Genomic DNA, 16,013 nt, shown 5'->3' with positions numbered 1-16,013 from the left:
GCCCTTGTTGGTTTCGGGGACTTTAAATTTGAGACCCTGCAGAGCCTGTATGAGTCGGAGGACCCGAAAAAGATCCGGTATCAGAGCTCTATTGGGCGTAATAATCTTCTGTTTAGCACAAGTGTGTTGTTGTAACTGATTCCCCTGACATGTGGTCTCATCTGCACAGATTTGTCAACTACCTGCGGAGGAAGATGCCAGCTCCAGGCACGCAGATGGAGAACGCCTGTCCGCTACGTTCGAAGCAGAGACAGGAGGAAGGCAAGTGCTGCCACCTCCACCTCCACCAGCAGCAGCAGCAGCAGCAGCAGCAGCAGTACTGCATCTGTCTCTGCTTCGACTGCAAGGGCTGCAGCTCAGTACGTTTTTATTTACTAAACTTCTAACTATAGTAGACGGGGATGTCGTCCCTCATGAAAGCCTGTTGAAGTTTGTGTTGTTATGTTTCAGAATCAGAGCCTTTGTATCTGAGCGGCGTTCTCTGTCTGTGGGGCAAGTGCAGTTGAAGTTGAAGAAGCTGGTGCCTTCAGCTAAAACTGCACTTCCCGGTGAGTTGGTAGGAAGAAAAATCACCTTTAGTTCACTACATTTCACAAGTGGAGTTAGTTCAGTGTTTGATTCCACTTGCAGCTCCCTCTGGACCAGCTCTGAGATCCTGCAGATCTCTCTGATGCAGAGATGGTCCAGGCGGTAGTTGACATTGAGGAGTGTAAGTAACCGGAATACAAATTTCCTTTATAATAGATTTTTGATGAAAGAAACATTGTTATTGATGTTAGTTGTTCACTCTCTTTTTTTATTCTATTTGTTTAAAAAAAAAAACGTACGTATTTGGAAACAAATAGAAGACACAGTAAGTTTGTGTTAAATAAAATCATATTGTTTGTGCTCACTCACTGATCACTAACTGAGGCGCTTCTCCTCACCTGCCAAATCCTCATTTCTCACCTGTAGACAAACACCAGCCTTTTTCCCTCTAGTCAACCACCTGAAGGCTTCCTCACCTGCGTCTGTCTCTGCGCATTGTGAATAATCATTTGTCATCAGATCAGCTTCTGCTAACATCCTCTCCTGAGTAGCATCCTGCTTTTACTTCCAGCACCTGCATACACCTGAGTTTAAAGCGGATTCAAACTTGGCATTTCTTTTGCAGCTTCAGGCCTGCAGGCGTCTCCTGCCACCGCTCCGTCTCCCGCCACCGCTCCGTCTCCCGCCACCGCTCCGTCTCCCGCCACCGCTCCGTCTCCCGCCACCGCTCCGTCTCCTGTCACCACACAGTCCAGGTTCCAACCTCAGCAGAGACTGGATGTCTCTGCACCCGCGCCCAGGGAGGAGGTGTCTGGCCCCCACCTCCTTCCATCCAGAGAAGCTGCTGGAGATGCTGAGGTGAGATGTAAGACGGGGACTGTATTGATAGTCAATGATGTAGATGAGATCACATGTTGAAGCTGCTGCATGTCGTCTCTCCAGCTGTTGCCCCAGTCGTGGCGCTCGGCTCTGTCATCTGAGCAGCAGGAGTGGATTGGCCGGGTGCTGTTCTCCAGGGACGGCTCGGGGAGGCCTCGGCTCATCAGCGAGCTCAACCTCTGGTGGCAGCCTCCCCTACCCTGGCCAATCTACAACCAACCTCCCGCATCCCCCCACCCCTTCTTCGCATGTCGGCTGTTCCTGTGGATGCCTCACAGGATCTGGCGTCTGCAGCTGACGGGCCCCCAGCCTTTGTGCAGCGGGTCCCTGACCAAGGCTGGGCTGTACAGGACCATCCGGAGGGTCCTGGACATCGACGGCTGGTACCTCATGGCCACTGAGTACCTGGAGTTCCGTCGATGTAAGAAGAAGGTCGGGGGATGGTCACAGGACATCATCCGGCAGCTGCCCCCCCCCCTACAGCTGCCAGTTTCCAGCTGTACTCACGTACAAGTAAGAAGCCGCTGCCACGGGTTTGTGTAAAACTGTGTCAGCTGCGTTCTTGTGCTCATGACTCTCCGGTTTCTGCAGGCCGTCCTGTGATCACAGGGTGATTGTGCAGCTGAGGTCTCGCACCCTGGGCAACAGTGCCACTCGGCTGCACAACACCCTGCGGGAGCAACACACTGACGCCTGGATGCGGAGAGCGATCCAGTACCTCGGCGTCTGTGAGCCGTTCCTGTCCTCCTCCGCCGTGACCGAGCCGTTCCCGACACCGCCCCAGATGGCACCCGTGCCAACGCCCGTCTGGCTGTTGACGGTGTACGGCTACGACGAGTACAAGGGCAGGATCACGTCCACCTTCGGGTCCATTTTGAAGATGGACTCGACTAAGAAGGTTTTATAACTTTAATACTAGTGATGCACCGAATTGAAAATTTGTGGCCGAAACCGAAAATAATAATAAACAATTGGCCGAATACCGAACAATACCGAACATGGTTCTTCGCAGTTTTTCATTTATTTTGCCAATTTTTTCACCATTGCATAAATCAAATAAATTTGATTTAGGCATTTAAAAGAAAAAAATCTTTTACAAAATTACAAGGTAGAAAACATTTGTTGAACATAAAAAACTGAAGATTTTTTAATTTCCCAGCATTTCTTAAATATTCCAGCAGACATTATACCAGCAAAGAACAATAACTTAATATAAATAAATTAGCAAAATAAATTTTTTGGCCATCTTTGAGCTTATGTTAGGCTTAACTGACTGAACATTGTAACATAGGCCTTACAAAAATAAAAATGCATTAAAGCGCTCAGGGTTTGTTATCATTTCAAATGATAAATCAAACTTGTAGTGCTGAAAGACTTTGCAGATGTGCCCCCTCTAGATATTTGAGCAGAACATTCATTGCAAACAGCCATTCTTGTATTATTCTTTGCCACTCTAAAATACTTCCACACTGCTGACATGTTTGCACCGCACCACTTCACTCCACGCTCTTCGTTGTTTGATTTCCTCATCTAAACGCACCTGTAATAGATTGATTTATGTTGTTTTGGTTCCACCTGCTGGTGAATGTTAGGTAAAATTCTTATGTGGTTAGTTTTTGGTTGGCCAACGATTTATGTGGTGCGCAACAGTTACGGAGCGGCCAGTCTATTTCCTTATATTACAACGCCGTTATTAATTGTTCGTTTTTTTTCCCACTTATTCCACCGAACACCGAAAGTGTTTTTTTGCCATTTTCGGCCGAACAATTTCGGTTACCAAACAATCGGTGCATCACTATTTAATACTTGACTTTTCCTCCCAGATGTCTGCAAACCTCAGCTCTGTTTTTGTACTGAAATTAACCTTTCTGTTCAGGTGATGAAGAAGCTCGCGGGTACCGCCACTGACACGGCCGCCTGGGTTACCAACGTGGGTAACGAGCACGGGCAGGTCCTCATCAGCGTCCTCACCTGCTCCGAGGGCCTGTCCAGGATGGCGGCCGGATTGATGAGGCGGTACCGACTCGCCGAGGTTCCTCCCCCCCAGATCATTTACGTGGGCCGCGACTGCTGCAACAGAGACGGCGTGTCAAAGACGGCTGCTTTATTTTCGGTATGAATTTACGTTACAGCTGACAATGATGCCGCATCAGCTGCACAGAAAACCGGTGTGGCAATAATTACACGTGCTTTTGTCTGTGTTGACAGGAGTGGACGCAGCTCGTGGTCCGCCTGGACATCTGGCACCTGATGCGCCGCTTCGCGTCGGGTGTCACCACCGAGAGCCACGAGCTGTACCCCACCTTCATGAGGCAGCTGTCTTACTGCATCTTCCAGGTGGACCCTGAAGATGCCCGCCGTCTCATCAGGGCAAAGCGGTCCAGGGCTCCAGACTGCGACCAAATGCTTGCATTTTGCGACCAAAATTTGAGTATGTGCGACTGAATTTCATGTCCACTCGCACACGTGTGACCAGTAAATTTGCCAGTGTTTTTTTTTTTTTTTTTTTTTACACGTTAAACGTGGAAGGAGTGCGTCAATGAACCCGCATATTTGCAGGCCAATGAGTGTGAAAGGGAATGAGTTGGGGGATCTATTTATTTATTATTTTTTTTTCGTTTAATTTCACCAGCTCAAAGCAGGTATTACGCCCGGACCACATTTAATGCGACACAACGCGCTGCGCCGCGCACATAAAGTTAGAATATGATATGTTTGGTTTTAGTAACATCATGCTCAGGCAATGAGTCTGCAATGGCCCAGACGGGAGACACATGTAGCTCAGTGCTTAACTTTTATTTTTAATCCACTCTATATTCTTCTGGTTGTTCTCCGATATACTCCCCTAAAGCCTGAATTATGGTTCCGCCTTAAATCGACGCAGAGCCGCCGCCGTAGCCTACGCCATAGGCTCTGCGTTGTTGTAACGCGGAACCATAAATCAGCCTTCACCCGGTACATACATAGGTTTCTCTAAACATCTGTCCCTGCTACAGTTTTAACTAAAAGAAAATGTGCTCCAATACAGCAGGTCTCATCATTTTATTTTGAACACTGCCAAAACTCTAACTTAAAACGTAACTAGAACTTAAAATTTGCTTGACACAAATGAAAGTTAAATTTTAACACGTGGGAAAAACACCTAACCTTTCAAGTGATGTGTGTTATCAGGTGTAATGGCATTTTTAGGTTAGAAATAAGAATATTTCTTGGTAAGATCCTTAGTTATTTGAGTGAAGGCAGTGAATTTGGTCAACTGGTGTAAGTTCAGGGTTTTAGTAAAGACACAAGTAGGGAAATGTTATTGGCCAGTACCCCCAATATTTGTACATTTGTTAAGTACTGTGTTTAACAGTTACATTCATGGCTGAAAGGTTACTAAGCACTTTGTTACCAAGCACTTTTTTATCATGTGAATGTATGTTTTTTATATATAATGACAGAAATGGTGCTGTCAGTTTACTTTATGTTGCGGCATCTTTAAAAGTGCACAATAAAATGTAACACTGCATTTGAAACAGCACATTGTGGTAATTCATTAATCTATTATGAAATACGTATTACTAATAATCTGAAATGTAGTAGAAATGTAAAAATTTGGTTAGCGTGTCGATAAACGATGTGCGCTCCTAAAATTTCTGATTGTGCCCCTAAACATTTTCAGTTAGGGGCTACTGTGCTCCTAGTGAAAAAAGTTAGTCTGGAGCCCTGCGGTCAGATCTGGAGGGGAGAGGCGGGATGGTTGGACTGACGGAGGCCGAGGTGATCCAGAGGCTCACCAGGGAGGAGTGGAGGCTCCACTGTCGGCGCAGGACGCGTGGGGCCGAGGAGACGGCGCTCCTCATCCAGGACCTCCTGGACACCTTCGGCGGACCCGCAGGACGCAACACCCTGAACATCCCGCTCCTGGACGCTCTCCGCATCCAGAACATCTGGAGTACGCAGAGGTGCCACCTCAGCTGCATTCAGGACCCCCCCGGTGTCCAGCTGTACACCCAGACCGGCACGCTGACCAAAGGGGGGGTCAGTCTCCCAGTCTACCGCTGCGCCAGGGGCTCCGCCTCCCTGGAGTCTTTCCACCTCCACCTCAACTGGTTCATCCCAGGTACGTGCACTTGTGTCTGTCGTCAGGAAAAAAATGTAATTCCATACGAGCTTGAACCTGATTTTGATTCAAACAAACGTCTCCCCTTAGGGACGTCTGCTAGCGCCAAATACTTTCAGGCGTTCCTGGTCGACGGACTGGTGAGGTGGAACGAAGACCGCGCAGCGGCAACTCTGGATGCAGCTGAGAAAGAACCTCTGCACTCCTACAGTGGCCACCTCAAACACGCCCTTAACCTGAAGAGCCAAAGGGTGCTTGGTCATCTGATGGTTAAGATTTCACCAAGCCCGCTGCGTACACCGGTAGATGACGGGATACAGAGGCATTTTTTCTTGTTTCGTACACCGTCGTGACACAGATCTACAGCAGTTTCTTTTAACTTTGTCCACAGGGGAGCTCATCGGTCTGGAGTACCTGTACCAGCAGACGGGCAGCGTGTTTGAGGACGTGGACTTGGACCCTGACGCTCCGGATGAGGATGCTGCCGTCACCGAGCTGGAAGAGGTGGATGAGGGCATAGAGGAGGAAGTCCTGGAACCCTTCGTCTTTGCCCCAGAAACCCCTGCCAGCACTGCAGCATCCCAGTCAGGTGATCCAAGTCAGGCACCCAGGTCTGAGCCATCGAGTCCGGCCGCCCCTGACTCTCCCAGAGCCTCTGGAAACCGGTCTCCTGCTCCACAGAACTCCTCAGATTCTGAGGTAACACCACACTCACAGCTGACTTTAACAGACAAAAACATTGTACAGTGTTGCAGAAGATCTACATGATTGAGAAGCAAACAGCATTCTTAATATCGTGTGGTTTTATTTGTTCACAACGGTCTTTTTCTTTTCATTTCCTCCTCAGGAGGAGGTCCAGGGTCCTGAGGGCCAGCCAGGATTTCAGCATGTCCTGAAGCTGCCAGGGCCCTGGTGGAAGCCAGGAGTCTCCAGGGGCTCGGAGAGAGACGGGTAGACAGACTCATCGTGCTCTGGCAACGCCTGCCAGAGCGCGATGAGCAGAGAGTCGTCTACCCGTCCCGATACCAGGACAGACAGTCCAAGGGTTCAAGGCAGCAAAGGGGAAGAACACTTCCTGTCCTGGCAAGGAAAGTCTCCAGCGGTGAGTTTCACTTCAAACAGCTCTGGTGCTTCTGTTGCTGTCTGCCGTATTTTAACAGCGTCTGTCTCACCTCCACTGTCTTCAGGCACAGGCTCTTTGAGCTGAATCAGAGGTCGCAGTGGCAAGAGCTCCGTCCGTCGCTGATCCAGAGTCTGTACTTGCATTCGTCTTGTAGTGAAACATCTGGAGCCTGATGTCGACCTGTCTCAGTTAGTCCAGGTTCAGCCGTCGGCAGAAGAGGTGGGAGAGGACCGTGCTGGAGCAGGAACCGGCATCGTCCCTGCTCCGGCTGTGGCCACGGATCCTCTTCCACCATCCAGAGGGCTGTCCCTGGTCCAGGGGGGCAGGGGCAGCCCTTTGACTACAACTGGCCAGAGGAGCAGCCAGGACCCTCCTCCAGGGGCCTCCCACCTCCTCCTCCTCCTCCTCCTCCTCCTCCTCCAGGGGTTCCGCTGCCTCCTCCTACACCGGCCGTGTCCAGGACCACGGCCTACAGGAGGAGGAAGGCAGCCGAGGCTGCAGCCACCGCAGGAGAAGCACCACCAGCAGCAAAAACCAGAAAACCCAGCAAGCAGTACACGTGCTCCCAGTGTGGCCAGCCCAAAACGCTGGCAACGGGCCACGGTCGCGTTGGGGGCACGTCGTACTGCGCTGCTGTTGGTGGCAAGTCTGTGGCGGACTGGAAGGAGGAGATGAACAAAAAAACATGAGGAGGTGGTGTTTGTATATAGTTTTTTTTGTATATAGTTTGTACATAAATGTATATATTTGTTTATAACGTGTCTTATTTTTAATAAATGTGCCTTGTTTCTCTTTCAACCTTCAAGCTTTGTCTCATTCCTTGTTAAAATATACATACATATAGTTTGCTTATCCACTTGAAATGATTGTTGATTGCATGACTGGAACAGATGAGATCCCATTGAGGAAAAACCTCAGGGAATACCTTTTAATTATAAAATAACAAGAACAAAACACCCAATGACCAGGATGACTGAGTGGAAGGAGGATCTGGTTTATTTATATACATTTATTTTATTTTTGCAGCTTTACTATCCAGAGAGGACAGATTCTTGGCAGGTTGTTCTCCGGGCCCACGTATCTGAAAGAGAAACACATTTAATATCACATCTAAAACGTGCAGGACAGTGGGTTGGGAAACAACTGAAGCTTTTATCCGTTTGTTATTGCGGTGCATTTTTTCGTCCAGCAGATGGCGACATTTCACCGAATCGGGCGCGTCTCCCCGCAGCCCCCCCGCCTCCCCCCCTTACATACAGCTCTTTTAATTGCAGCATAATGAAGTGTTTCTCAGGATGTAACGCTGCAGGTTTACATGCCTGTGCGTCGCCCTCTAGTGGAGAACAGCGGTAACTGCGGGGTTCACTACTGGACATCTGCGCGGAACAATGGCTTCAAAAAACTCACTCAGGATCATCTTTAATTTTAACTATTAAAGAATTGAGCATAAAACGCCTCTCCTTATACAGCACATAACTCCCACAAGGACCGCAGGTCCTTCATCCCCACAGCCATCAGACTGTACAATAAGAAACTGTAGGCCACCCTTGTGCAATAAACCTGTCTCTTTGAAAGTGCAATAACCACTAATACCTCACGTATTTTTGGAAATATTTGTAAATATCTTGTAAATATTATCAGTTTATTTTGTGTTTACTACTCTTTTTTGTGTGTTTTGGCTGCTGCACGACTGAATTTCTCCTCTGGGAGATTAATAAAGTCTACTATTCTATTCTATTCTATTCTATAAGCTTCAAGACAAAAAGATGCCTCTCAACAGACACCCACTCGGACACCGACCAGTACTGGATAATTTATGTGCAATAACTACATGTGAAATATTTACGGAACCATGTTCGGACCAAATCCAGTTTTATGTACACATCCCGTCTTGATTACTGCCTTTAATTCATTAATGCCAGTTTTTGTTATATTTATGTGCAGTTTATCTGTCATGTTAATCCATAACCTTTACCTTATGCACCCAGATTCAAGTTATCTGTTCACCCATTTAAAATCTACAATTTCCCAGCTTGTTTCTGTTTTATAGTTATTATTACATACAATCTTTTACAGTTTTTCTCGATTGCTTTGACACATTTTGCACATCATGGGTCAACTTTATCTAATGCTCACACCTTCTCTGCACAGCAAGAGTCCTCTCTGGCGAATCAGTTAACTATTTCTCATTGCTTTCACACAATTTTCTTTGACTTTTAATACACTTTTCAAAACAGTTAACACACTTCTCACAAAGAGACACAAAACATAACTGATTTACCATGGCAACACATTGCAGACACTTTGTAGCAGCCAATTGGAACTGCTCTCTCAATTCTAAAAATTATCAGCACCTGTGTGAACTCAACTCAAGTAGTCCTCAACCTATCAAAGAGGTCAATAGCTTGAAGTTGACACCAAGCATGGATGGAGGAGGACGTGGACGAGGACATGTGGATGAGAACATGTGGCCTGATCGTCAGGCCCGTGTCGACAATGCGTAATTTTCCTGTATTTTTATTTTTTTCATATTACTGTAACAGGGTTTCATTTCATTGTTTCATTTACAGTACTTTCTTTGATAATTGACCTTTGTTGTACTGCATATTGAACCCTGTCATTTTGATTGCTTACAGTATGTGTATGTGACAAGTACTGCAATAAATATTTTTCTGTCAGAATCTTGCCATTTTGTACACAGTAGAACAAATGTAAATCAATGGTGTTGACAGGAACTTCAGCAATATAAACACAGATCTACAATATTTTACTGTATACACATTTTCTGATTTTACTGTAAATACTCTGTGACAGTATATTTCTAAGTTATATAACTAAGTTAGAGTGCTCAATACAAAACCCAAATTGTAGTATGTTGCCAGTTGTAAAATAGTCAATACTATGAGGGTGTTGAACAAAAGTTGATATTGATAGCTGTAGTTTCAATGTTGTTATCAATTGTTAAATAAATGAGAAAACACACATGTTCAATTGAGAAAAAATTGTAGGTTTTGATGGAAAAGTTTGGTTTTGATGGATGTGTGACAAGTTTTGAGAAAGTGGTGTCATTCTGCAAACATCATACAGTGTTTTGGTTATTTCAGCTTCTGTTAAGGGCTTTGTGTGAGCTGTTTTGAAAAAGTAAACTGAATGGAAAAATGGGCCAAAACGATCGAGAAAAACTGTAATACGTGTAAATAGGATTAAATAACCTCCTGGTCCGAGAATATAAAATATATATTGGATTACGATCAGAGGCTTGTCATTTATATTCAACACGTAAAGGGAAGTGCACCGTTCCTGGAGATACTGCAATACCAGGTCGATGCGTGGAGTGGACGGAGCAAGCCCCTATTCCATCTCCCTGTTCCAAAAATCAATTTAATATGTGGTCCCCGGGTAGGGGACGTATCAGATATTAAACTGATAAGAACAGATACTACACTTGATCTTAGCCAAAAGGCCGAGAAGCGATACCCACAATGGGTTGGAGGAAACCTCCACATTCCCGGCACCCTCCTTTGAACTCACGGTTTCGTAATAAAACTTTTTTTTAACTAGTTCGTAAAACAATTATTACCGATGTACAGTCACCATTATCATCACAATTATGTTTAACTTGTGTTTCCTAATACGGTAAAATTATTTTAAACAAACTCTACAAATGAGCTGAATGCAAATTTTCCCGGTCACGTGACACGCTTTGGCCCAATAGGATGCGGAGACGCAGAAAACAAACACTTCTACAGATTTATGTTTTTATATCACTTTTGTCGATAATAGCTTTGTTTGCATGAATGTTATGTTTATATGTACACGTGTATGTGATCTTTATGTTTTATCAGATGCGCAATTGTGGATGAAACCGATTTCTCTTCGACGCATGCGCACAACACATCTCCTCCAGCGACCTCTAATGGAGACACACCACACAACACCTTTCCTGCTACTGTAAATACTTTCAGAGGAACTAACAATTAAAATACACGCATGCCCAGCTGCAAACCTCCTCTTGGTATTAGTTACTAAAATGTTGGACAAGTTTGTGAGAAAATAAATTGTATATAGTAGACTAATAGTCCAAATAGTTGGCCCTCCCCAGTGGTGTAGTTTATTCTAGTGGGTATACTCTGAATTTTTATTCTCCCAGCCTCGTACACCCCCGTCCTGGAGCAACACCTGTCCCGCAGCAGCAGCTGCTCCAAAACAAGAAACGTGCATATAATTTGAGACCATAAAAGACTGGTTAGGTGTTATCTAAATGTAAATGTATTGTAACCAACACAAGATACAAAACAGTCATTAACAGCTTGACTTCAAGCATTGAACAGTCAGTAACAAGACAAGTTTCAAACAAAGAAAAATGAATGAATGAATGAATGAATGAATGAATGATATACAAATAAAGTTTCAGCAGTCAAGGGCAAATTACACACATTTCTCTGAAGCTTAAAAAGGCACTGCAGATTTTCAACCAACTTTGTATAGAAAAAATGTAAACCATCTGAACAGTTATGCACAAATGACCAGTCCACACCTCAACGTTCAATAACTATCCAACTAATGATTTTAAAACTATTTGCTAGCTTTAACATCAACATCATATGATTACTAAGTTCCTGTGTGAGATGACCCACGCCTTCTTCCACCTGGTCAAATATCTTCTCGTAGGGTGGGCCAAGCAGGTAAGGTGTGAAGGTGGTGAACGGGTTCCACTTACCAGGTAAGTCTTACCAGGCAGGTACGACGAGTGTTAGCAAGCTCCCCACCATCAGGCAAACCTGCTGCTGTGGGAAAGTTGAATCCTGCAGTTGAATCGGTTAACCACTAGAGGACGATAGAGCATAAATCAGTGCTCTTCAACCCTGGTCCTCGAGATCTACTGTCCTGCATGTTTAGATGTTTCCCTGCATCATCGTCCCTGATTGTAATTAATGGATCATCATCAGCACGTCATCAATGTCTGCACGAGTCTGTTAATCAGTTTCAGTTTCAGTTTATTTAAAAAAAAGAACATTACACATTAATCAACATTACTGTAAAAGCGCCAGTTTTAGCCAACTGGCTAATTCGCAACTGTAGTCCTTTTGGCAAGATGTTATAAACCATTACATCTGAAACAGAAGCATTAAAAGTAAAACACAATATTTACAACACAATCCAAAATAATAGTATAAACAATAATACAATACACAATTAACTGATTACATGTGGTCACATGTTTGATTTGTTAATAGCCAGGTCTTGAGTTGAAATGACACAGTCATGTCCATCAGTGTGTAATGAAGGAGGGAAAAATATAAAACATGCAGGGCAGTGGGCCCAGAGGACAAGGGTGGAAGACTGCTGCAGTAAGTTTTTTTGTCTCGGCGTACTATCCAAGTAGGTGTTTTAGCATATCAAAATTTAAAAAAAAATATTAACTCTATTTGTAGCTGCAGAGGAAAAAAATAATCCCACGAGGAAAACAAAAATATTGCTCATGCCTCGGAGCCTCTTCCGCATAATATAGCAGTCAAAAAAAAAGAAAAAAGTAAGAGTAATACAAAACATGTACTGTATGTTGTACTATTATAGTAATTTATTGAAACACGTGGCGAGTCAAACATTTACCAAAGCAGCTGCCAAACGCTCGCAAACAAAGTAGCCTAAGACATGGGTTGTGCAGAACTGCGGCAGTAAGTACTTACTAAAGAGTGGAGCTCAGACGAGGAGCTCCACTCTTTAGTAGGGATTTCATATCCAAACCGTTAATAATCATTATTTTCTCCCTGGCTTCCTTGTTTAAGTTATCCCGGTAAATTCCAGTTCCTTTCCGGCATTTTAACATTTTTTTTTTGCGTTCCGTCTGTTCACTTGGTGCTACAACACTGTTACTACACTGCTGTTTGTTTACACTCACGAGGCTACCAAAAGGGCCACCGCGTCCCAGAATGCACCTTGGTGACCGAACCCTATTAATGCAGAAGTGACAGAACAGAGAAACTGTGAGTACTAAATTGTTGCATAGTTTTTTTTTTTTGGTCCTGCCTCTTATAATCTTATGCCCCCACTTTCTGTTGTTCAGTGAGAGAACTGAGCTCTAATTTCTCCTGTCAGGACTTTAAATCTGGGCTGGATGGTGTCAGGTTCTCATGCACATGAGAAGGTGCTCATTGATGACCCTGGAACGATATTTAGTTTTAATTATGTTCATTGTGGAGAAAGCTGCTTCACAGCTGTATCTGGACTCAAACATGGATGTTTTAAGATGGTCAGTTTATTTTTCTGTGACTTCAGTTCAGACTTGAGTGGATATCTTTAAGAAAAACTTTGTGTTTTGTTTCAGTGGCGTTTCACTTTTGCACTTTGAACGCCACGGTCTCTGAACGTATGAGACACTGGTTTTGTCCCAGTTAAGTGGGAAGACTGGAAGAGTGGAAAGCGCCGTCTTCCGTCTACATACACGGAGCGCCGCCTTACAACACACACAAGCATACAAGTGTGCATATTTAAAAATAGAGCGAGGACAAAACTTAGTTTGATTTTACTTTAAGTTATTTGCATTAATAAGTTGTCAGGACTGCGCGTGTCGGGTTTCATCCGAGCCTGATCAGCTGCGACGAGCACGAGCCCGCAGCTCTCTGGCTGCTGAGCAGCAGAGTCATTTTCCGATGCTTTTTCGAAAGCCCGAACAGTCCAGCCCAGCACACACGACAGCCCACGCATCTACCATCCTTCAGCAGTAACGACGGAGCCGCCGCCCGAGCGGCACCGACCTCCCCGGCCGCGGGGACGCGCCGGGATAAATGATCACGCCGCGCTCGCTCGCTCTGGGTGCAGACCCAAGTAATCGATCCCTGATCCTGGCGGATCTAAACCTACTCTGTGCAAAATGAAGGATTTTCTCTGTAAATACACACCATTTCTCTTACTATTACACGTACAGCTAGCTGAGAGTCTTCTTCTCCTCATTTGGTCGGGAGTTGCTATGCAGTCCGGCGGCCCCCACGTACAAAACAGATTTTTTTTGCGGCCCACTAGATGGCGCTCGCGGCCCAAGTGTGGGCCGCGGCCCTATGGTTAAGAATCACTGTCTTAGAGGGTCAAACTGAGGCGAAATGTGACGAATCAGAACCTGATGCTGTCACTTTGGGAATTGGATGAGTTGTTAAATGTATTTATCTGTGCAATGAAGTTGCAATACTTGTTTTTGAGTTGTTTCTCTCCCATTAAAGACCATTTTTGCTCTCCGGTAAGGCAACTGTGAGAATCCAGGATGGAACACCTGGGGTATATAAATAGGGCTCACAGATATCACTCTGTTGTGTTACTTCGGTAGCGCATAAAATTGGAACAATACAGAGAAGATTTGCATGGCCCCGCGAGGATGACATGCATAATCGTGGAATGTTCCTAATTTTTCATTTTGTCCTGAATGTTTTAGGCCACGTTTACACATAGCCGGGTATTTACAAAAACGGATATTTCCCCATCTACGTTTTGAAAAATTTTATTTACACGAACCCGCATAAACACGCTGTTAAGGCGCTATGAGCAGCCAAACCTACAGGGGGCAGTGTAACGAGAAGCATAAAGTAATGCTAGCCAATTGGAATCCTGGAAAAAAACGTCAACAAATGACACAAGTAACTTCCAGTTACTTCCAAGACGGAACGAGAGTCTTTCGTTTGGAGTGACAGAGAAGTGGATTTACTTTTAAGTGTGACTTTAGAATATAAAACAGGTAAAGTACAAGAAAATAATGACAAATTGAAGCCTGTATCCCCTGTTTAGCATCCTCAAGACTCTTGAGGATGAGTCAAGACCCACTCTGAGTTTGTGAACGCTAACCACTCTTATGGCACTTTTGCACTAGGACTTACTGAGCCCGACTCGTCTCGTCACGCCTCTACCCGCCTCTACCCATTTGCAGTGTTGCCAACTCCTCAGTAAGGAAAGTCGCTATAGAGGGTTTTCACCGACGTCACGAAATGGGCGGTACCGCGACCCGGCAGCCATAGCGGCGGGATTATTTGTAGGCAGAGTGGAGGGCTGGAGGTTGAACAACAACAACAAAGCAGCTAACATGTAAAATTTGACCATGTCAAAACCACGGAAAACCTCGGCAAAACGTGGGGAAGATACTAGATACCGGGAAGGACTTGGTCCTCCAGAAAGGGCGAGGTATAAAGAGAAATTAAACCTTTTAGGTGGCCATGATCCGTACGAGCTGGAGCAAACAACGTGGACCACGGATGACCCGACTATTCTGCCAACGATTAAATATCCTGACATCGTGAATTACCTCATTTTTTTTACCAAATGGACCCCCATTTGTACACTGGCAGAGTAGGGTGCTAGAAATTTAGTTTGAGAAACTCTGTTGTAAGGCTATGAAATGAATAAATCATGGCGAGCAATAACGCTAAATATACAGTAGATTATTATATTATTATATTTATTTTTCACTTACCTGACAATAAATGTGAAGAACAAACACGAATGTTGTCAAGATTCTTGCCCGTGAAGTTCTGTTTCAGTGCAGCAAGCCACAGACGTCTCCTTTCTTCTGATAAGTTTCGGCAAGTATCTGCCTGATTTGTGATAACTTTTGGAAGTCTGTAAAACTCCAGGGGTCCGTTTCACAAAGCAGGTTCAACAAACTCTGAGTCTAATCCTGAACTCTTAGTTGATCTACTCTGAGATCGGAAACTCTGAGTTTTCGGTTCCAGAACAGCGGATTTGAGGTAATTTACTCAACTCTAAGTAGTTTCACCTGGAGTTAAAGGGAAAGTTCGGTTTTTTACAACCTGGACCTTATTTATGACATTTTTTATGGTTGTATACTCACCCAGAAAAGTTTGGTGTCATTTGGAGTCCTTCGGAAGATATTAGGAGGTTTTTTGCGAGCCGCTTCTCCGTGTAATGGAGCCATGGATGTATTATATAACTGGATACCGGATCGAAAATGGCCGCCCATTCATTTCAATGGAGTTTGCTCACCCAGCGCATCCGCCGAAAAAATTTCTGACTTCCTGGTTTACTTCCTGGTACACGGGCCCATAGAGCATGCGCAGTTGAGTCACCTCCCATGATGCTCTGGGGCCTCCCATCATGCCCCGGGGCAATGAGAACGAGCGCTGCGCGCTCTGGACAAGCGCTGCGCGCTCTTGAGTCCTTTAGACCGGTAATGATAGATGTACACAATGAAATTAGGGATTTATAGGGCAAATCAACCGATGCTGTTCTCAAAGTCATGGTTATAGACTATACATGGTTCATTTGTGTGTTTTTTTTAATTAAAGATAAAACGAGTCATTTTTATTTAAGATGAGACCCCCCAGGTTAATAGGCTAAAATAGGGTAAAAATGTAAATAGCAGGTATCACCATGAAA

The 16,013-nt window shown here is 44.9% G+C and overlaps 1 long non-coding RNA gene, 1 other non-coding gene and 1 pseudogene across 2 annotated transcripts; 1 reads left to right on the top strand and 2 right to left on the bottom strand.

Moving 5' to 3' along the window:
- Positions 1 to 7,613: 7,613 nt before the first annotated feature.
- LOC133442252 (uncharacterized) lies at positions 7,614 to 15,734 on the bottom strand. The gene is made up of 3 exons (XR_009782528.1): positions 15,091 to 15,734; positions 11,356 to 11,462; positions 7,614 to 7,716 (listed from the first exon to the last, which is right to left on the bottom strand). It is a non-coding gene; the product is annotated as an uncharacterized LOC133442252 (long non-coding RNA).
- LOC133442650 (U2 spliceosomal RNA) lies at positions 9,920 to 10,110 on the bottom strand. Its single transcript, XR_009782592.1, has one exon. It is a non-coding gene; the product is annotated as a U2 spliceosomal RNA (small nuclear RNA).
- LOC133442719 (U6 spliceosomal RNA) lies at positions 13,944 to 14,039 on the top strand (annotated as a pseudogene).
- Positions 15,735 to 16,013: the final 279 nt, after the last annotated feature.

Source organism: Cololabis saira, chromosome 4 (assembly GCF_033807715.1).
Source record: "Cololabis saira isolate AMF1-May2022 chromosome 4, fColSai1.1, whole genome shotgun sequence".
NCBI classification, from domain to species: domain Eukaryota; kingdom Metazoa; phylum Chordata; class Actinopteri; order Beloniformes; family Belonidae; genus Cololabis; species Cololabis saira.
This window is presented reverse-complemented; position numbering and strand designations above follow the sequence as displayed.